The sequence below is a fragment of the Cherax quadricarinatus genome, chromosome 51 (assembly GCF_038502225.1).
Source record: "Cherax quadricarinatus isolate ZL_2023a chromosome 51, ASM3850222v1, whole genome shotgun sequence".
NCBI lineage: Eukaryota > Metazoa > Arthropoda > Malacostraca > Decapoda > Parastacidae > Cherax > Cherax quadricarinatus.
Genome location: NC_091342.1, coordinates 14528459 through 14550958, shown reverse-complemented (window position 1 = coordinate 14550958; position 22500 = coordinate 14528459). Strand labels below are relative to the sequence as shown.

At 40.4% G+C, this 22500-nt stretch overlaps 2 protein-coding genes across 7 annotated transcripts in view; both read right to left on the bottom strand.

The window, feature by feature from the left end:
• The window catches only part of LOC138854165 (eye-specific diacylglycerol kinase-like), a 174883-nt gene extending 168005 nt beyond the window's left edge, over nt 1-6878 (bottom strand). The window contains exon 1 of the mRNA XM_070095633.1: nt 6307-6878. The gene's annotated coding sequence lies outside the window, so the exon portion shown is untranslated. The remainder of the gene's footprint in view (nt 1-6306) is intronic.
• The window catches only part of LOC128694641 (diacylglycerol kinase zeta), an 881430-nt gene that overhangs the window by 178793 nt on the left and 680137 nt on the right, over nt 1-22500 (bottom strand). The gene's annotated exons all lie outside the window — the stretch shown is intronic.

Here is a 22500-nt window from a genome sequence, read left to right as displayed (position 1 = left end):
CAGAACGACGGGGCATGGCTGGAAACATCAAAAGACGTTCCAGACGAACAAAATAACGAAGTCACTCATTGAAATAGCAGTACAAATAGAAGGCATTAGTTAAGGATTTAGTAAGAAGAAATTACAGAGCCATAAAGGGCAGGAAGTCAACAACACTAATCAAAATAATGCCACCACATGCATGGAAACGCACGCACACACATGCAGGTAAAATATCTTGAAATTATATATATACAGTATATATATATATATATATATATATATATATATATATATATATATATATATATATATATATATATATATATATATATATATAATAATCTTGCACCAGTGGAGCAAGTGGTATTGATCAATAACAACACTGCACTAGCCAAGGAGTCGAACCCATGCTGTTTCCGCCCGCCTCTTGATGAGAGAAAACGCATGACGCTTTAGACCACCAGACCACACAATTGTGGTCTAGTGGCCTAAAGCATCATGCGTTTATTCTCACCATGAGCCGGGCCAAAACAGCGTGGGTTCGACTCCTTGGCTAGTGCAGTGTTGTTATTGATCAATACCACTTGCTCCGCTGGTGCAAGAGTATTATTATTATATATTATATATATTATATATATATATATATATATATATATATATATATATATATATATATATATATATATATATATATATATATATGTCGTGCCGAATAGGCAGAACTTGCGATCTTGGCTTAAATAGCAACGCTCATCTTGCCATATAAGACAAGCGAAAATTTGTGTATGCAATAATTTAGCCAAAATCATTCTGAACCTAACGAAAAAAAATATATTTCATTGTGTTTTAGTATTAAATTATTATAAACAAATCTAAAATATATTTAGTTGGGTTAGGCTAAAATAAATTGGTTCTTGCTATAATAAGGTCAGGTAAGTTTTCTAAGATTCTTGTGGTGCAAAATTATAAATTTTTACATTAACATTAATGAAAAAAAAATATCTTTAAACGTGTAAGAGAAAATTTTAGAAATGACTTAATTTTAAACGAGTTCTTGCTAATTGACCAGTTTTACCTATCCGGCACGACATATATATATATATATATATATATATATATATATATATATATATATATATATATATATATATATATATATATATATAATATCGTGCCGAATAAGTAAAACTTCCGATTTTGCCTTAAACAGCAACGCATTTGTTGCCAAATAGGGCAAGCGAAAATTTGTTTAAGCAATATTTTATCAAAAATCATTCTGAGTCTAATGAAAAAAAAAATATTTCATTGTTTTTGTTTATTATTAAATTATTGAACGCTTATATTAAATATATTTAGCTGTATTAGGCTAAATTAAATTGAGCTTGTTATAATAAGGTTAGGTAAATTTCCTAAGGTTCTTTTGGAATGTAAACATTAATTTTTATATTAAGATAAACGAAAAAATATCTTTAGATGTATACGAGAAAATTTTAGTAAGGGTTTAATTTTAAGCGAGTTCTTGCTAATTAACCACTTTTACCTATTCGGCACGACATTATATCCATTTTATATATATATATATATATATATATATATGTATATATATATATATATATGTATATATATATATATGTATATATATATATATGTATATATATATATATGTATATATATATATGGTCACACTTCACAGACACGCACATGCATATATATATATACATACATCTAGGTTTTTCTCCTTTTTCTAAATAGCTCTTGTTCTTTTTTATTTCTTCTATTGTCCATGGGGAAGTGGAAAAGAATCTTTCCTCCGTAAGCCATGCGTGTCGTATGAGGCGACTAAAATGCCGGGAGCAATGGGCTAGTAACCCCTTCTCCTGTATACAATTACTAAAAAAGAGAAGAAGAAAAACTTTATAAAACTGGGTTGCTTAAATGTGCGTGGATGTAGTGCGGATGACAAGAAACAGATGATTGCTGATGTTATGAATGAAAAGAAGTTGGATGTCCTGGCCCTAAGCGAAACAAAGCTGAAGGGGGTAGGAGAGTTTCAGTGGGGGGAAATAAATGGGATTAAATCTGGAGTATCTGAGAGAGTTAGAGCAAAGGAAGGGGTAGCAGTAATGTTAAATGATCAGTTATGGAAGGAGAAAAGAGAATATGAATGTGTAAATTCAAGAATTATGTGGATTAAAGTAAAGGTTGGATGCGAGAAGTGGGTCATAATAAGCGTGTATGCACCTGGAGAAGAGAGGAATGCAGAGGAGAGAGAGAGATTTTGGGAGATGTTAAGTGAATGTATAGGAGCCTTTGAACCAAGTGAGAGAGTAATTGTGGTAGGGGACTTGAATGCTAAAGTAGGAGAAACTTTTAGAGAGGGTGTGGTAGGTAAGTTTGGGGTGCCAGGTGTAAATGATAATGGGAGCCCTTTGATTGAACTTTGTATAGAAAGGGGTTTAGTTATAGGTAATACATATTTTAAGAAAAAGAGGATAAATAAGTATACACGATATGATGTAGGGCGAAATGACAGTAGTTTGTTGGATTATGTATTGGTAGATAAAAGACTGTTGAGTAGACTTCAGGATGTACATGTTTATAGAGGGGCCACAGATATATCAGATCACTTTCTAGTTGTAGCTACACTGAGAGTAAAAGGTAGATGGGATACAAGGAGAATAGAAGCATCAGGGAAGAGAGAGGTGAAGGTTTATAAACTAAAAGAGGAGGCAGTTAGGGTAAGATATAAACAGCTATTGGAGGATAGATGGGCTAATGAGAGCATAGGCAATGGGGTCGAAGAGGTATGGGGTAGGTTTAAAAATGTAGTGTTAGAGTGTTCAGCAGAAGTTTGTGGTTACAGGAAAGTGGGTGCAGGAGGGAAGAGGAGCGATTGGTGGAATGATGATGTAAAGAGAGTAGTAAGGGAGAAAAAGTTAGCATATGAGAAGTTTTTACAAAGTAGAAGTGATGCAAGGAGGGAAGAGTATATGGAGAAAAAGAGAGAAGTTAAGAGAGTGGTGAAGCAATGTAAAAAGAGAGCAAATGAGAGAGTGGGTGAGATGTTATCAACAAATTTTGTTGAAAATAAGAAAAAGTTTTGGAGTGAGATTAACAAGTTAAGAAAGCCTAGAGAACAAATGGATTTGTCAGTTAAAAATAGGAGAGGAGAGTTATTAAATGGAGAGTTAGAGGTATTGGGAAGATGGAAGGAATATTTTGAGGAATTGTTAAATGTTGATGAAGATAGGGAAGCTGTGTTTTCGTGTATAGGGCAAGGAGGAATAACATCTTGTAGGAGTGAGGAAGAGCCAGTTGTGAGTGTGGGGGAAGTTCGTGAGGCAGTAGGTAAAATGAAAGGGGGTAAGGCAGCCGGGATTGATGGGATAAAGATAGAAATGTTAAAAGCAGGTGGGGATATAGTTTTGGAGTGGTTGGTGCAATTATTTAATAAATGTATGGAAGAAGGTAAGGTACCTAGGGATTGGCAGAGAGCATGCATAGTTCCTTTGTATAAAGGCAAAGGGGATAAAAGAGAGTGCAAAAATTATAGGGGGATAAGTCTGTTGAGTGTACCTGGTAAAGTGTATGGTAGAGTTATAATTGAAAGAATTAAGAGTAAGACGGAGAATAGGATAGCAGATGAACAAGGAGGCTTTAGGAAAGGTAGGGGGTGTGTGGACCAGGTGTTTACAGTGAAACATATAAGTGAACAGTATTTAGATAAGGCTAAAGAGGTCTTTGTGGCATTTATGGATTTGGAAAAGGCGTATGACAGGGTGGATAGGGGGGCAATGTGGCAGATGTTGCAAGTGTATGGTGTAGGAGGTAGGTTACTGAAAGCAGTGAAGAGTTTTTACGAGGATAGTGAGGCTCAAGTTAGAGTATGTAGGAAAGAGGGAAATTTTTTCCCAGTAAAAGTAGGCCTTAGACAAGGATGTGTGATGTCACCGTGGTTGTTTAATATATTTATAGATGGGGTTGTAAGAGAAGTAAATGCGAGGGTCTTGGCAAGAGGCGTGGAGTTAAAAGATAAAGAATCACACACAAAGTGGGAGTTGTCACAGCTGCTCTTTGCTGATGACACTGTGCTCTTGGGAGATTCTGAAGAGAAGTTGCAGAGATTGGTGGATGAATTTGGTAGGGTGTGCAAAAGAAGAAAATTAAAGGTGAATACAGGAAAGAGTAAGGTTATGAGGATAACAAAAAGATTAGGTGATGAAAGATTGAATATCAGATTGGAGGGAGAGAGTATGGAGGAGGTGAACGTATTCAGATATTTGGGAGTGGACGTGTCAGCAGATGGGTCTATGAAAGATGAGGTGAATCATAGAATTGATGAGGGAAAAAGAGTGAGTGGTGCACTTAGGAGTCTGTGGAGACAAAGAACTTTGTCCTTGGAGGCAAAGAGGGGAATGTATGAGAGTATAGTTTTACCAACGCTCTTATATGGGTGTGAAGCGTGGGTGATGAATGTTGCAGCGAGGAGAAGGCTGGAGGCAGTGGAGATGTCATGTCTGAGGGCAATGTGTGGTGTGAATATAATGCAGAGAATTCGTAGTTTGGAAGTTAGGAGGAGGTGCGGGATTACCAAAACTGTTGTCCAGAGGGCTGAGGAAGGGTTGTTGAGGTGGTTCGGACATGTAGAGAGAATGGAGCGAAACAGAATGACTTCAAGAGTGTATCAGTCTGTAGTGGAAGGAAGGCGGGGTAGGGGTCGGCCTAGGAAGGGTTGGAGGGAGGGGGTAAAGGAGGTTTTGTGTGCGAGGGGCTTGGACTTCCAGCAGGCATGCGTGAGCGTGTTTGATAGGAGTGAATGGAGACAAATGGTTTTTAATACTTGACGTGCTGTTGGAGTGTGAGCAAAGTAACATTTATGAAGGGATTCAGGGAAACCGGCAGGCCGGACTTGAGTCCTGGAGATGGGAAGTACAGTGCCTGCACTCTGAAGGAGGGGTGTTAATGTTGCAGTTTAAAAACTGTAGTGTAAAGCACCCTTCTGGCAAGACAGTGATGGAGTGAATGATGGTGAAAGTTTTTCTTTTTCGGGCCACCCTGCCTTGGTGGGAATCGGCCGGTGTGATAATAAAAATAATATATATATATATATATATATATATATATATATATTTTTTTTCTTTCTTTCAACACACCAGCCGCATCCCACCGAGGCAGGGTGGACCAAAAGGAAAAACGAAAGTTTCTCCTTTTACATTTAGTAATATATACAGGAGAATGGGTTACTACCCCCTTGCTCCCGGCATTTTAGTCGCCTCTTACAACACGCATGGCTTACGGAGGAAGAATTCTGGTCCACTTCCCCATGGAGGTAAGAGGAAATAAACAAGAACAAGAACTAGTAAGAAAATAGAAGAAAACACAGAGGGGTGTGTATATACTATATGCTTGTACATGTATGTGTAGTGTGACCTAAGTGTAAGTAGAAATAGCAAGACGTACCTGAAATCTTGCATGTTCATGAGACAGAAAAAAAACACCAGCAATCCTACTATCGTGTAAAACAATTACAGGTTTCTGTTTTACACTCACTTGGCAGGACGGTAGTACCTCCCTGGGCAGCTGCTGTCTACCAACCTACTACCTAGGATATATATATACACACACACACACACACACAATACGGGACACCACAAGTATAATGTTGCTGCTGAAGCAATAAATTGGTAAAACAAACAAACGCAATCACTGTCGGGAATCCCTTAAACAAGAAAATCTTCATGAGGGACAGACATAGGAACCGTTTTTGAAGCCCCAAGTGGTATGAAACAGGCGATTAATAACGGGGAAATTCCTGCCTAAACTCCAACAAATCCCTTGTTATAATTTATTTCCAGAAAAGCGGTAATACGTTTAGCGAGAAAATATTAAATAATATTACTCCTACTGAAGCGACATGATTTTCCTTAATGGATTTTAAGCAAATTTAAAACAAGTACAGCGCATGTGAAATTATTCACTGGATATTTATTTGGTACAGGCAGTTAAGCCTGACTCAAACAGGTGTGCCAGTCACCCCCGCGTGCACGCGGGTGCGCGTACACGCACGTATGAAAACACACACACACACACACACACACACACACACACACACACACACACACACACACACACACACACAAATTTTATTCACATATCGCCAAATACTAACCATCAGTCCAGGCTTCAGTGGTCACTTCTAACACTCGCGAGGCATATTATAATTAATCATTACAAAATTCACAAGTTTTTGAAGTATATCATTGAACCACAAAAAATGTTGGTCATGTGGGTGTGTTGATGAGTAAAGATGACAAGGGTACTCACGAAGCGATGCAAGGTAGTCATGTCTATGGTCATCCCATGACTGTGGCACCGGACTGGCCCTCTGGCTCTTGGCACTGTAGAGATGATACAAGCCGTGGTGAGGCTGTAGTGTGGGGGAGGGAGAGAGGGAGGGAACTGGAGGACGAGCAGCAGCAGCAGCTGCAGCCGCCGCCGCCGCAGCAGCAGCAGCAGCAGCAGCAGGTAGGAAGTGAGAGGAAGGTAAGCAGGGACTAAAGACAGCAGGAGATGCAGCGTCAGCGGCAACAGCAGCTGGGTCAGCTGCCGTCATCTCACCTGAGGCCACTGCAACCAACCTCACCACTGCCACAACCATCACCACTACCTCAGCTGCCGCCACCACCATTGCTGCTGCTACATCCCACCACTGTCACCATCACCCACCAGCAGCAGCACCACCACCACGGCTATCAACACACCCCTACACTATAGAGCCTCGTCAGAAACAACGCGACCGCCGTCGCTACCACTACCACCTCATACCCATACATACATATACATACACCCCCTCCTGCACACACACCCCCACACCACAAACATTACACCCACCCACCCACACACACACACACACACACACACACACACACACACACCTAGGGGCAGTGTCTGGCCACCGCACCACCACCACCGCCGCCACACGCCGCCGCTGAGGCACCTCGCGTCACAACTGAATGAACCACCACCACCGCCACTTCCTCTCTTGCCTCTCTCACACGGCGCACGCTCACACAAACACACACACACACATATCAAAACATCCACAAACACACATATGCACACACACACGCATCACCTCTCGTATCATCTCGCCTCACACACACCTGAGTGTAAACGACACTTTATAAAGCTTCATAAGCGCTCGCAATCACAGCAAAAACAAATGAAGGCGGCAGAATAAATAAAGCTGACTGGAGGTTGTGGATGCCACCACCTGCTCTGAGAGAAGTTGCCTCACCTGGAGAGACCATGCTAGGGCAGGACCAGCCCTCCCACCCACCCCTCCCCGCACCTCAAACCACTACTTCCCTCCCACCCAACCCTACCGTTTGCCCCTATCTCCCACTCCCTCCCTAATAACTCCCTCCCTCCAGTCCTCATTCCCCTCTCTGATCTATCTTCTCAACGAGAGTACGAACAAAATCAAATGCAGTGGTTGAGTATTAGGGTGCAAGGGAAGGGATAGAGTGGGCGAGCACACACACACAAAACAGGCCAAGTACCTATCGATAAATGCATCTGACAAATAGAAACCCACACACACTAAGCCATGGAATGTGGAATGTTAGGAAGTACTTTCTCTGTCAGAGTGGTGAGCAAGTTGCATACATTAGACGAAGTGGGAGATAAACAATATTCTCGTTCTTTTGTTAACTTGTCTTCCCTCTCTGTTCAATGTCCGAAAATGTTGCTGAAAGATAACAAGGCATTATTAGGGGTTCTAGTACACTCCCTATGTATCCCAAACCTGCCTAAGTTACAATAACACTCGTGTAACACAAACCTGCCTAAGTTACAATAACACTCGTGTAACACAAACCTGCCTAAGTTACAATAACACTCGTGTAACACAAACCTGCCTAAGTTACAATAACACTCGTGTAACACAAACCTGCCTAAGTTACAATAACGCTCGTGTAACACAAACCTGCCCTCTTGAGGGCAGGTTTGTGATACATGAGCCTAAGGCTTAAGAAGTCCAGAAAAAAAAACAGAGGATTTAAGAAAAAAGTAGCAGGGCATTGCCAAGAGTATGCCAAGGTGTAAAGGAGTGACACTGAGGGGAGGGGAGGGGAGGGGAGAGGAAGGGAAGTTAGACTATAGAAGGGAAGGGGAAAGGAAGGGGGTTGACAGGTACGTGGTTCTTAACTTATAATAGTATACGCAACGCCTACTTCACCTTTGATGTACCACTCATTCTCTCCCTTCTCCCCTCACTATCCCCCCCTCCACCTGACTACCTGAAGTTTGCCAAACCACCCCCATCACCCCATCGCTCCCTAGATTACATTTTGTCGCAAGGGGATAATTTACTGGGCAGCATCACTCATCCTCAGAGTGAATGCACCGTCATATTACAATATATATCAGCCCAAATAGTTGTCACGCCAATGGCAAAATCAACTTCTTCCTTGACTGTTTTAATTCTGGGTAAGAAATGGTACTAGGTACCGATAAGTCCGATACAAGACATGTACAGTACTTGGATATTTACTAAAACGTTACACTATATACACCATTAGTAAGGTCTCGCATAGATAATGAAGCTCAGTTCTTGTCACCATACTACAGAATGGATGGACGGATATATATATATATATATATATATATATATATATATATATATATATATATATATATATATATATATATATATATATATATATATATTTCAATAAACAGGCCGCACCCCACCAGGGCAGGGTGGCCCAAAAAGAAAAACGAAAGTTTCTCTTTTTAAATTTAGTAATTTATACAAGAGAAGGGGTTACTAGCCCCTTGCTCCCGGCATTTTAGTCGCCTCTTTCAACACGCATGGCTTACGGAGGAAGAATTCTGTTCTACTTCCCCATGGAGATAAGAGGAAATAAACAATATTAAGAACTAGAAAGAAAACAGAAGAAAACCCAGAGGGGTATGTATATATATGCTTGTACATGTTATGTGTAGTGTGACCTAAGTGTAAGTAGAAGTAGCAAGACGTACCTGAAATCTTGCATGTTCATGAGAAAGAAAAAAGGACACCAGCAATCCAACCATCATGTAAAACAATTACAGGCTTTCGTTTTACACTCGCTTGTCAGGACGGTAGTACCTCCCTGGGCGGTTGCTGTCGACCAACCTACTACCTTAGACAGGGATGTGTAATGTCACCATGGTTGTTTAATATATTTATAGATGGGGTTGTAAAAAGTAAATGCTAGGGTGTTCGGGAGAGGGGTAGGGTTAAATTATGGGGAATCAAATTCAAAATTGGAATTGACACAGTTACTTTTTGCTGATGATACTGTGCTTATGGGAGATTCTAAAGAAAAATTGCAAAGGTTAGTGGATGAGTTTGAGAATGTGTGTAAAGGTAGAAAGTTGAAAGTGAACATAGAAAAGAGTAAGGTGATGAGGGTATCAAATGATTTAGATAAAGAAAAATTGGATATCAAATTGGTGAGGAGTATGGAAGAAGTGAATGTTTTCAGATACTTGGGAGTTGACGTGTCGGCGGATGGGTTTATGAAGGATGAGGTTAATCATAGAATTGATGAGGGAAAAAAGGTGAGTGGTGCGTTGAGGTATATGTGGAGTCAAAAAACGTTATCTATGGAGGCAAAGAAGGGAATGTATGAAAGTATAGTAGTACCAACACTCTTATATGGATGTGAAGCTTGGGTGGTAAATGCAGCAGCGAGGAGACGGTTGGAGGCAGTGGAGATGTCCTGTTTAAGGGCAATGTGTGGTGTAAATATTATGCAGAAAATTCGGAGTGTGGAAATTAGGAGAAGGTGTGGAGTTAATAAAAGCATTAGTCAGAGGGCAGAAGAGGGGTTGTTGAGGTGGTTTGGTCATTTAGAGAGAATGGATCAAAGTAGAATGACATGGAAAGCATATAAATCTAGGGGAAGGAAGGAGGGGTAGGGGTCGTCCTCGAAAGGGTTGGAAAGAGGGGGTAAAGGAGGTTTTGTGGGCAAGGGGCTTGGACTTCCAGCAAGCGTGCATGAGCGTGTTAGATAGGAGTGAATGGAGACGAATGATACTTGGGACCTGACGATCTGCTGGAGTGTGAGCAGGGTAATATTTAGTGAAGGGATTCAGGGAAACCGGTTATTTTCATATAGTCGGACTTGAGTCCTGGAAATGGGAAGTACAATGCCTGCACTTTAAAGGAGGGGTTTGGGATATTGGCAGTTTGGAGGGATATGTTGTGTATCTTTATACGTATGCTTCTAAACTGTTGTATTCTGAGCACCTCTGCAAAAACAGTGATAATGTGTGAGCGTGGTGAAAGTGTTGAATGATGATGAAAGTATTTTCTTTTTTGGGGATTTTCTTTCTTTTTGGGTCACCCTGCCTCGGTGGGAGACGGCCGACTTGTTGAAAAAAAAAATTATATATATATATATATATATATATATAATATATATATATATATATATATATATATATATATATATATATATATATATATATATATATATATATATATATATATATATATATATATATACACACACACACACACACACACACACACGTACAATGTAAGCCTTCAACCTACACTTCCTTGAAAGACGAAAAATGAGAAGTGGAAGGTGTGTGTAAATAAAGGAGGTATAAATAAAGGAAATTAAACAAGGTGACGAGGATATAAAAAAAATCAAATTGGATTTATTAACATTTAAAAAATATGTAGGAAAATAACGTTTCTGCAATCGAGTTGAAGAAGAGTAAAACAATCTACCAGGTTGGACAAATATATGGACGAACAGTACAGGCCAGTCAGCTTATACTATTTGTCCTCTATTCTTAAGGTCTTACAACAATACATTATCTTCAGGTATGATAACCTTCGCAATTACCTTTATCTACCAGCATCATTCCTTTGTTTTAAACATATTTTCTACAAGGACGAAAAGTCATCAACAGCCAACGAAAACTAGACATACATATTTTTCCCTACATGCAGCGCCGCCTCCACTATCAAGAATAATTTAACATTATAAGCTGTAAAGCTATTGTTATAATCTCTTGATGAAAGGTCACAAGTGCCTTATCTTTCGACGTCTTCATTGGATATGTTTCAGTCCTGGGACCTTAGTCACCCCAAATATTACAGAAGAATGAGACAGCACATGAAGAATGCAAGTTACTGCAGATGGTCAGGTCAGATAGCAGCCGAGAAGCCTGCTGCAGTTATGTGTACCGCGGTTGAGATATATTTGCCAATACTTTATTGTATGGTTTTGGAAATAACAATTAAGAGGGGTTCAATACAATGATGAATATCTCTGTCAGGCTCTTTAAGATTATTTTATCTTGTTTCTTTATATCTGTTTACGACACAATCGTTGCTCATGTAATCTCGGCTGCACGCATACACGAGTTCTTGAACACATGTAGAAGGATTCTTGCAGGTTTCTCCCAGGCAGATCTTGTCGCAGTCCCTGCCTAGTACGGTGCATACTCCTGCTTTACAACTGGGTGTGTCATAGGGATCGTTCTTCCTGGAGAAGTCTCTGACAGGAGTCGTGAACATGACAGCCACGCGGATATTGCTTCTAGAAAGGACCTATGTGAAGTTAGTAGTCAGTCTTCCAGGGAGAATCGAGAATCTGGAATTCTGGGTTGAGGCGCTGTTGGCAGTTTTGACTATGGTCTTGGCTTTGGACCTGCAATCTTGTATTAAGTAGAGAGTGAAGTGTATGAGCGTGAAGGCATAGGTAATGCAATATAATGGAATTATTCTAGGAATTTGGCCTGGAGTTAGTGTTGAAAGTTATTCATCCGTTTACACTTATCTCTTAGTGTATTCATTGCATCCCTAGTTTTCATTGGGGTATTTTGCACCGTTTGTCCAGCCTCTTGCTCTCGTAGGGAGGGATTTCGATGTGCAAATTTGGGACCAATTCGTCCAGAACTTTTCCAGGTGTAAATTGTGAGGCTTCTTTCCAGCCTACGCTCCAGGAGTATAATTGAAGAGACGAGAAGCGTTCCCAATAATTTAGGTGGATGACTAAATTGATATGGGCAGTGAAGGCTCACTGTGCATTCTCTAATTCCGCGATTTCGCCTACTTTATCAGAGGCTGTTAGTGTGGAGTAATATTTCAGTCTAGGGGACAGACTACTTCAAGAGTCATCACTCGCTTGGCATTTCTTATGAAGTTTCTGGTTATCCTGTCTATCAATTTCTCGTTTTTATAGCAACGCTGCTTGATGCTTGAACGTAAGATTTTCTAACAGTCAATTCATCCATCAACTGGTTTTTAACAAAGTATAATGTAGATAGACTTTTGTTCAAGCAAACAAATTAATTCAATTACTGTGTGCGAGAATTAATTACATATACTCACCTCTTTGTAATGACCGATCTGTTCACGGGAGTTGAATCTTGGTTCCGACTTCGTATCTTTCATCAACTGGCATTACTGGTTTCTGGATTCTTGAGGTGTATCATATCTGCTCTTAACAGTATGTAAAGTGTGTTCAGATCTGTATGTGTTAGGAAGGAGAGGAAAGTTTTAGTACCACAAACTACAGTGGCTGACTCTGGGGTGACATTTTAGTAACAGACTATCTCGGAACAAGAACTTTCAATTACACGTCAATGCATCACTAAATTCACAGCTCACCAATTCGAAATATTAAATACTGTATTTTCCAGCATACAAGGAGCGCCTTTTTTCCCCCAGTCCTGGAAAATCAGCCAGCGCCTTTATGCTCAAGGGTAGGCTTTGGGTTACGCTTTAGCGTAAAGTAAGAGGGTAATTAGCCCTTGAACATGATTACTGATTTACTGTTTTGATACTTCTGTCCTGTTCCTTGTATGCCTGAAAATACGGCAAATAACATGTCGGTCCTTTCCAGTCCATTATCAAATCCACCGCGACTTCAAAATTATCCAGGAGGAACCGAAACGTCGTTCAGTGTGTTTCCAATTTAAGATTTAATTGTGAAGTGTTTCTTTCAGCTATGGTATTGTAAATTACATTCTTTACTCAAAACCAACCTTAGTAAACAAGAATGAAAGAAGCAAAATGTACGGCCAAGTTCAAGTTACCAGATCTTTAAATATTTAAGGGTGAATATATCAGCATAAGTAAGAGTGAATATTGACAAGGTCGCCTGTGAATGCTACCACCATTTACAATGACGAGACGAGAGTCATCAAAGGCCCAAGGATCAGTCTTCAATTCTGAAAAATTAAAACTACTCCAGAGAGACAGAACTTTCAAAAGATGCAATTAAACTTTTACTTTTTTTATTTTTGGTTCCGAGAAAACGAAACCGTAGGTTACCATTTTATTTAAAATAATATTTATAGTGTGTACAATATTTCACCAAGACAGAAATGACGTATTAAATGCTTTAGAATGAAGAATGAGACGCTTGTGCTGAAGAAATATTTCGCCATACAGTGGCTTCATTAGTCCAATCAGCCGAGGGACTGATTACCTCAAACTACTACTCTCTTTCTACAGTTCTTCTTTGTACTGGACTGATGAAACCTTTGTGTGGCGAAACGTTTCCTCAATAAAGATTCCCAAACGTTGCACAAGTGTCTCATTCTTCATCTCGATGTATTAAATAGTTGTGCAGTCTGTCAAGTACGGCTACAGCAAGAGTGATCACGTAGTCAAGTCAAAATAGCAGCAAGAACAGTGAATGAGTCACTACAGCAACGAAGAAGAGTGAATGAGTCACTACAGCAACGAAGAAGAGTGAATGAGTCACTACAGCAACGAAGAAGAGTGAATGAGTCACTACAGCAACGAAGAAGAGTGAATGAGTCACTACAGCAACGAAGAAGAGTGAATGAGTCACTACAGCAACGAAGAAGAGTGAATGAGTCACTACAGCAACGAAGAAGAGTGAATGAGTCACTACAGCAACGAAGAAGAGTGAATGAGTCACTACAGCAACGAAGAAGAGTGAATGAGTCACTACAGCAACGAAGAAGAGTGAATGAGTCACTACAGCAACGAAGAAGAGTGAATGAGTCACTACAGCAACGAAGAAGAGTGAATGAGTCACTACAGCAGCAAGGAACATTAGTTGAGTCACCAGTAGTTGACCCAGATGAGTCAAAGGGATGTTAAGAAGTATTTCTTCAGTCATAGTGTAGTCAGGAAGTCTAGCAAGTGAGGCAGTGGAGGCAGGAACCATACATAGCTTTAAGATGAGGTATGATAATGCTCATGGAGCAGGGAGAGAAAGGACCTAGTAGCACTCAGTGAAGAGGCGGGGTCACGAGCTGAGTCTCGACCCCTGCAACCACAATTAGGCGAGTACAAATAGGTGAGCACAGCAACAGGGAACAGTGGTTGAGTCACCACAGCAACAGGGAACAGTGGTTGAGTCACCACAGCAACAGGGAACAGTGGTTGAGTCACCACAGCAACAGGGAACAGTGGTTGAGTCACCACAGCAACAAGGAACAGTGGTTGAGTCACCACAGCAACAGGGAACAGTGGTTGAGTCACCACAGCAACAGGGAACAGTGGTTGAGTCACCACAGCAACAGGGAACAGTGGTTGAGTCACCACAGCAACAGGGAACAGTGGTTGAGTCACCACAGCAACAGGGAACAGTGGTTGAGTCACCACAGCAACAGGGAACAGTGGTTGAGTCACCACAGCAACAGGGAACAGTGGTTGAGTCACCACAGCAACAGGGAACAGTGGTTGAGTCACCACAGCAACAGGGAACAGTGGTTGAGTCACCACAGCAACAAGGAACAGTGGTTGAGTCACCACAGCAACAGGGAACAGTGGTTGAGTCACCACAGCAACAGGGAACAGTGGTTGAGTAAACCAACATAGCAGCAAGCAGCAGCGGCTGAGTCACCAAAGCAACGGGGAGCAATGGCTGCGTCAAGTCACCACAGCAACAACGTACCTCGGCAACGGTGGAACAAAGAAACGTAAGGCTTATAACGTGATCGTTTCTGCCTTCTTCCCCCCCCCCCCCCCGGCTTCCCACTAAACACTTCGGCTAAAGAAACGGCTGTCTGCAGTTTACCTACGATAGCCCACAGAGGTGAAGAGAACTAAGGGTTTTGACAGCGTGAAACGTGTGTAGGGTAGGATAGGGGAAGTAGGAAGGTGGTTTCAGAGTAACTGCTTCTCTATTTCAATGCTCTATGACTCGACCAGCGGGCAGCTCTTACGTGACATTTCCAAGCTTGTATATTACATCCGATGAAGGATTTACATGTAATGCCTCGCCAGTTTTAATCTTCAATGTCCAGTGGTGATTTAATATAGCGATTGTGAATAACTGCTTTTTGGAATGCAACAATAATTACGTGTGTGTGTGTGTGTGTGTGTGTGTGTGTGTGTGTGTGTGTGTGTGTGTGTGTGTGTGTGTGTGTCTGTGTCTGTGTCTGTGTCTGTGTCTGTGTCTGTGTCTGTGTCTGTGTCTGTGTCTGTGTCTGTGTCTGTGTCTGTGTCTGTGTCTGTGTCTGTCTCTCTCACACACACACACACCTAACACACACACACCTAACACACACACACACCTAACACACACACACACCTAACACACACACACACCTAACACACACACACACCTAACACACACACACACCTAACACACACACACACACACACACCTAACACACCTAACACACGAGGAGAAAGTCAATGTGGTGATACAGACTTACAAATTCATGATGTATATTATGGGAAGAAAAGTTTGGCTGCAATTCCAAACCAGGTTACCAGCTTTTATGAGGCTTTAACTATAAACCTGGTGGAAACGAAGTGGCTCAGTGCAAGTTTGCTCTAGACTAACGTAGAGAGCACATTACACATTACGAAACACAATCCTAGTCATACCATAAAGAAACATCACATTACACCCAAATATAGTGAAGGTGTTTGGTGAAGGTACAGTGGTGTTTGGTGAAGGCATAGTGGAGGTATTTGGTGAAGGGGAGGAAGGTGTGTGAATGTGAAGGGAAGGAAGGTGTGTGAATGTGAGGGGAAACGTGAGTGAATGTTAAGGGAAAGAGGGAGTATACCTACCTGGAGTATACCTAGAGAGGGTTGGGGGTCATCGTCCCCGCGGTCCGGCCTTACACCGGGTCCCGTGGTGCATCAGGGAGGCGAGTGAATGTGAAGGAGAGAGAGAGGTGACTGAAGGGGTACCAGGTTGAAGACTTCAGTCTTGGGTCATGGGTGTTAATGACAGTGTCCTCTTATTATGTCTATTGCGTTTCAGCTTTTCACTAGTTGTACCTTAAAGTCTCTCTTGCATCTCTCACTCCAGTATGTTGTTAGTGTGTAGTTTTGGTACCAGGCCATTACAGTATATTGACTCCAGGGAATATTCCAAGTACACTAAGGCGTTTCCAGTAGTTTAAATACAATATTAGCTCATGTGGGTAGTAAAAGACAACTTTACATTTTCCAGCCCTGACATCTTTCCTGCACTGAACAAAGCCATTAACAACGAACGGGCCAACAAACATGTCGAGAAACCTAGAAGTAAAAAGTGAATATGAAACAGTCAGATTGGTCCTTGTACTATCCCTAAATGAATTAGACCAAGTTGATATCCAATACATAGGCTCTCCTGTGACCAGTGACCACCAAGCACTGAGGTCTGAATACTGAGTAGAGGCGAACGTCTAAAACAGAGGGGGGAAAAATACATCAGAGGGCTAGAATACTGCAGAGTTGAGTGCAAGATTGATGTGTTTGATCTTCTGATTTCCTGGTCTAGTCAGCTAAATGACCTCACCACTCACACGTAAAAAGTTAATTGAGGCTCCAGTCTCAAGCCCTCATATGAACTGGTGCTCCATGTTGACGCCTTTCACACTGGTGATTTACTAAGAGATAAATATAAGTGACTAGAATAAATCATATGCTTACAAACTGGAAATAAAAAGAGTAATCAAAGTTTCATTTCCAATCTGTGTTTGTTGTGATTCAGCAAACTGTCGAGTCCCACAATCCCGTGTGCTACTAGCTTCCTTCATGACCCACTGTGGCCATACATAGCACGACACTAACCTCCTATACGAATGACCACAACTTGTGTGTTACCAACCTCCTTCATGACCCACTTTGGCTATACACTGTATGACATCAGCCTCCTCCATGACTGTGACCACACCCTGAGTGGCTACACCCTGATTATCACCAACCTCCTCCATAACAGTGTTACCAGTTACACACAAAATACACTACATCGCTAATATTTGCACTTGTTTCAACTTCTAGCATCAGTAATCACTCATATCACTTCGCTTACTATATCACCCGTCAAGTTAATTTAAATTTAAGATCCGCGAAACCTTTAACTTCGGTCAAAATTCAAAAGTCATACGTATACAATTTTTAATACTGTAAGCTTGCCAGCCTGAAGATATATCTGGAACAATATTTAGAGCCTACGAAGTATTACAATATAAATTTAGGATCAACCTGTTACCAACATTTTGAACTATCAGCAGAATTTAATACAGTAAGTATACCATACATCTTAATAGCGCATGTTCACCTACACATAAATAAATGTATGATGCATCGTCAGTGACTAAGACATCTGCAGTGTCTAGTTAAGGGGGATACATGCAGCTTCAGTGACTAAGCTATATCTGCCACCTTAGTGACTAAAAGGGGATGTGTGTAGCCTCAGTGACCAAGAGGAATATCTCCAGCCAACGTTGCTAGAAGGAATATTATCTGTACCTTTAAGTCACCTGAATATTACATAATTTGAGTATCTACCTTCCCAAACCCATGCAATTTTACTTATAAAAAAAATCTCAATAACCAATCTTTTAATCTGTGTTTTGCATATTATTTGAGTCTAACTACATACAAATGTTAATGACTCCTTTTGTAATAGCTTAATCTAATTATTTATACATAAAAACTTTTTGCCATCTGCGCATTTACCTACATGTGTCAATCCATTTTTACGTTCATGCATTTTTCCCCCGGCAGCTTTTCCTCCTGGAAGCAGCTTTCGTATTTTCATCCTCTTGTTTCTGCGGAGAAAATCCTGACCACCCCTCCACCCTACACAATACACTGAGAGACGTTGAGTCCCACGCTCGCTACACTCGCCTACCCCGCCTTGCATTAAAGCGAGAATGCAGTAGGCAGAACTAAAATGTTAAGCGGATGTAGGTAGGGGAATGTAACTTGGGCAATGGTAGGGACATGGAGGTAGGGAAATTTAACTAGGGTAAGAGCGGGGGCATGCGGGTGAAGACAGCTTAGGACAAGTGGGTTAGGACGTGAATAGGCCGTTTGAAGGGTGCTTCTTATATATAGCCAACATAAACACAAAACAAACGAACGCGCGCAACCACACACACAAGATGGATTATCAAACAAATGTATTGATTTCAAAGAATAAGAAAATACTTCGACCAAGTATTGATCACAGATCCATTATAAGAGAACTGACATCTTATTTTTTCCAACAGGGAAGGAAAGGGAGAAGGCAGAGGGAATCTGGTCTTACTAATAACGAAATAATTTAAGCCCATAAACCGAGAGCAAAAATAATAGAAATAGCATTGGGAAACTTTCTGAGCCAACCTGTCAAGGAATCAACAAAGATGATTGGGATTAATGAACCAGCGAGACTGAGCTAATACTGTCCCTAAGTGAATCTGACATAGAAATGATAAACTACCCGGTATGGAAACTCCGTAGGAGAGGGAATACGAGGTAGGAAAAGCGAAGTAATCATAAAGTAAACATGATTACGAGTTCATAATAATGATGGTTGATAGAATACACAAAAGGTCAACCTCGAGACAAACTCCCTCAAGATATGATGCTCTTCCTCACCCAAAGGTGTTGGGAAATTTCAAACTCACAAAAGCGAAATGGTTACAGACAACAGATGACATAGCTAATCAGGAGAGGCCTTCACAAGTTATGGGAGAAAGCACTGTTAGGAAAAATACGTCAGTCACTAATAATCCGCCTACCCCGGCAGTCAGTGCTCAATCATAAATCAACACTATCAATGACTAACTTATAGTTGTGCTTAGAATACATGAGCTCTAGCGAAAATTAGAATCAACCCGAACTTTGTGTAAACTCTTTTCTATGGTATACACTGCACAATCAAATACGTTGTGTTTTTCAATACGTATGTGGTTTATATCTGAAGTATTGTATTTTTTTAATTCATATTTATAATTAAACTTTCATACAAGGAACAGTGCAGTAACACCATAAGCTTACTAATTTCTGTAAAGCTTACATAACTACCCAGGTTAAATGAAGATCTAACAGGAATAAGAAGAATAAACACAGGAAAGTAATGATAATAGTATAAAAGTTATGATAATCGTGAAATAAGTAAGTTTGTAAAATTTACCTGTCATCTTACGTGTTAATGAGATTAAACATCAGTAATCCTGTCGCACTGTAAATGAACTCCAGCGCTGAGTCCCAACTACCCAATATAAGAAAAACAAACATGATAAACAAGACATTCACCTCCAGGCTGGTATCTGAACTGAGGAACAAAAGCAATTTAGAAACTCTGGACGAACTAAACTCACGTCTCTGAAAGAGGATACAACCAGAAGCAACCCGATCAGCAGAAAATATTCTGGGACACAGACAAGATGGAAAAACACATCAGTCAGCATGATAGGAACCACGGCGACCCGCCACACCTGCGTCATGATACACACCTGGGTACCACGTTAAAGAATATTTATAGAGATATGAATAAACTAGAGGACTCGCACTCTACAGCAATTAGAAGTTTATAACTAAATAAAACAGAATATGTCAGCCAACCGAATGTTACAAAAAACCCAAAAACTGGAACACTATACAACATTCTCACAATAAGTTAGGTAAACACATCCATGTCTCTACACCATCTATACACACACACACATATATATATATATATATATATATATATATATATATATATATATATATATATATATATATATATTATACAATTTAACTCCAATGAGACCAACAAAACAGTAAAAATAAGTCATAACATCACACCACGATGGACTCTAGTCAAGCCACATCACAATACCTTCATTATTCAACACACCACCTGGACCAATACCATCACTCTATCACACCTCCTGGATCAATACTATTACTCACTATTCATCACACCACCACCTGGACCAATACCATCACTCACTATTCATCACGCCTGGATCCATACTATCACTATCACACCACCTGGAACAATACCATCACTCACTATTCATCACGCCTGGATCCATACTATCACTATCACACCACCTGGAACAATACCATCACTCACTATTCATCACACCACCTGGACCAATATCATCACTTACTATTCATCACATCACCTGGAACAATACCATGACTCACTATTCATCACACCACCTGGACCAATATCATCACTTACTATTCATCACACCACCTGGAACAATACCATCACTCACTATTCATCACACCACCTGGACCAATACCATCACTCACTATTCATCACACCACCTGGAACAATACCATCACTCACTATTCATCACACCACCTGGAACAATATCACTCACTATTCATCACACCACCTGGAACAATACCATCACTCACTATTCATCACACCACCTGGAACAATATCACTCACTATTCATCACACCACCTGGAACAATACCATCACTCACTATTCATCACACCACCTGGAACAATATCACTCACTATTCATCACACCACCTGGAACAATATCACTCACTATTCATCACACCACCTGGAACAATACATCTCCTTCATGGTGCTCCTTTCTTCGGTTTACGACTAATCGCTTCAATTATTTTTCTCCCCTCCCTAAAAAAATTAAAAGGATAGAGATCCGTCTTGTCGTCTCTTCAATCACTGTCTTAATGAGCTAAGTGAAAACGGGCTGGGTGGAGTAACATCTATTTACGATACCTTTTTGCAATTACTATTTACGATACTTTTTTTATAATTACTATCTATTCACGATACTTTTTTTTATAATTACCATCTATTTACGATACATTTTTGCAATTACTATCTACGATACCATTTTGCAATTACTATGTATCATACCTTTTTCATAATTACCTTTTAGCAGTTGCAGGAACAGAACAGAAGTGAAGAACTATGATCGTGAACCTAGTATTACATTTTTTATGTTTAGTTTGTTATATATTTAGTATTGATAGTTATAGTAGCACTAATACATCTCAACCATTCTAGATGTTTACTACAATTTTTTCAGATGTATACACCTTCTAGTGTTATTTCTCCACCACTTTTCTGTTAGTTTGAAGCTGTGGCCTCTTTGTTTTCCTTGTTTATGGTGCCATTACAACTGATGCCTCTTGATTTTCCTCTTGATGGTGCCATGACAATTTCATACATTTGGCATCTTTTTGTGTGTGATGTATGTGGTTATATTCCTCATGTTTACCAACAACCATATTTCTAGTTGCTTCAGTTTTGTTAATATTTCATATCTTTCAACTCTGTGATCCACACCTAGCGGGTGTTCCGGGGGTCAGCGCCCCCACGGCCCGGGCCCTCACCAAGCAGTCACCATGTGGAAGCACATTTTTTTTAAACTAGTTTATCCGTATTTCTCAGACACTAAGAATTCCGTTTTGTTTTAACCAAAGTTTTATAACAGAAAAGCTAATTATATAGCTACTCACTGAAAGCATACAAGTTTTTAGTGATGTCTCGAATTATTTTTACAACTCCCTGAGCGGGTTTATCTGCCCCATGCTTTTAAAAAGCCCAGATTTTTGCGTCTCCCACGTTGAAGATTTTCGTACAAAATAAATGATCTTCAAGTGTTGAATGACCCACACGGGTTTAGAACTGCATCAAATACACCACAATACAATTCATGAAGCCTGTTCTCGCTTTCATCCATATCTATTACATAGTATTTATCCGAGAGAGAGAGAGAGAGAGAGAGAGAGAGAGAGAGACGGGGGGAGTGAATGTGTGTGTGTGTGTGTATGTACTCACCTAATTGTGGTTGCAGGGGTCAAGATTCAGCTCCTGGTCTCGCCTCTTCACCGACCGCTACTACGTCCTCTCTCCCCCTGCTCCATGAGCTTTATCATACCTCGTCTTAAAACTATGTATAGTTCCTGCCTCCACTACATCACTTGCCAGACTATTCCACTTCCTAACTACTCTATGACTGAAGAAATACTTCCTAACATCCCTTTGACTCATCTGAGTCTTCAGCTTCCAATTGTTACCCTTTGTTTGTATCCCATCTCTGGAACATCCTGTCTGTCCACCTTGTCTATTGCACGCAGTATTTTGTATGTCGTTATCATGTCTCCCCTGACCCTCCTGTCCTCCAGTGTTGTCAGACCGATTTCCTTTAACCTTTCTTCATAGGACATTCCCCTTAGCTCTGGAACTAGCCTTGTTGCAAACCTTTGTGTGTGTGTGTGTGTGTGTGTGTGTGTGTGTGTGTGTGTGTGTGTACGTACACACAC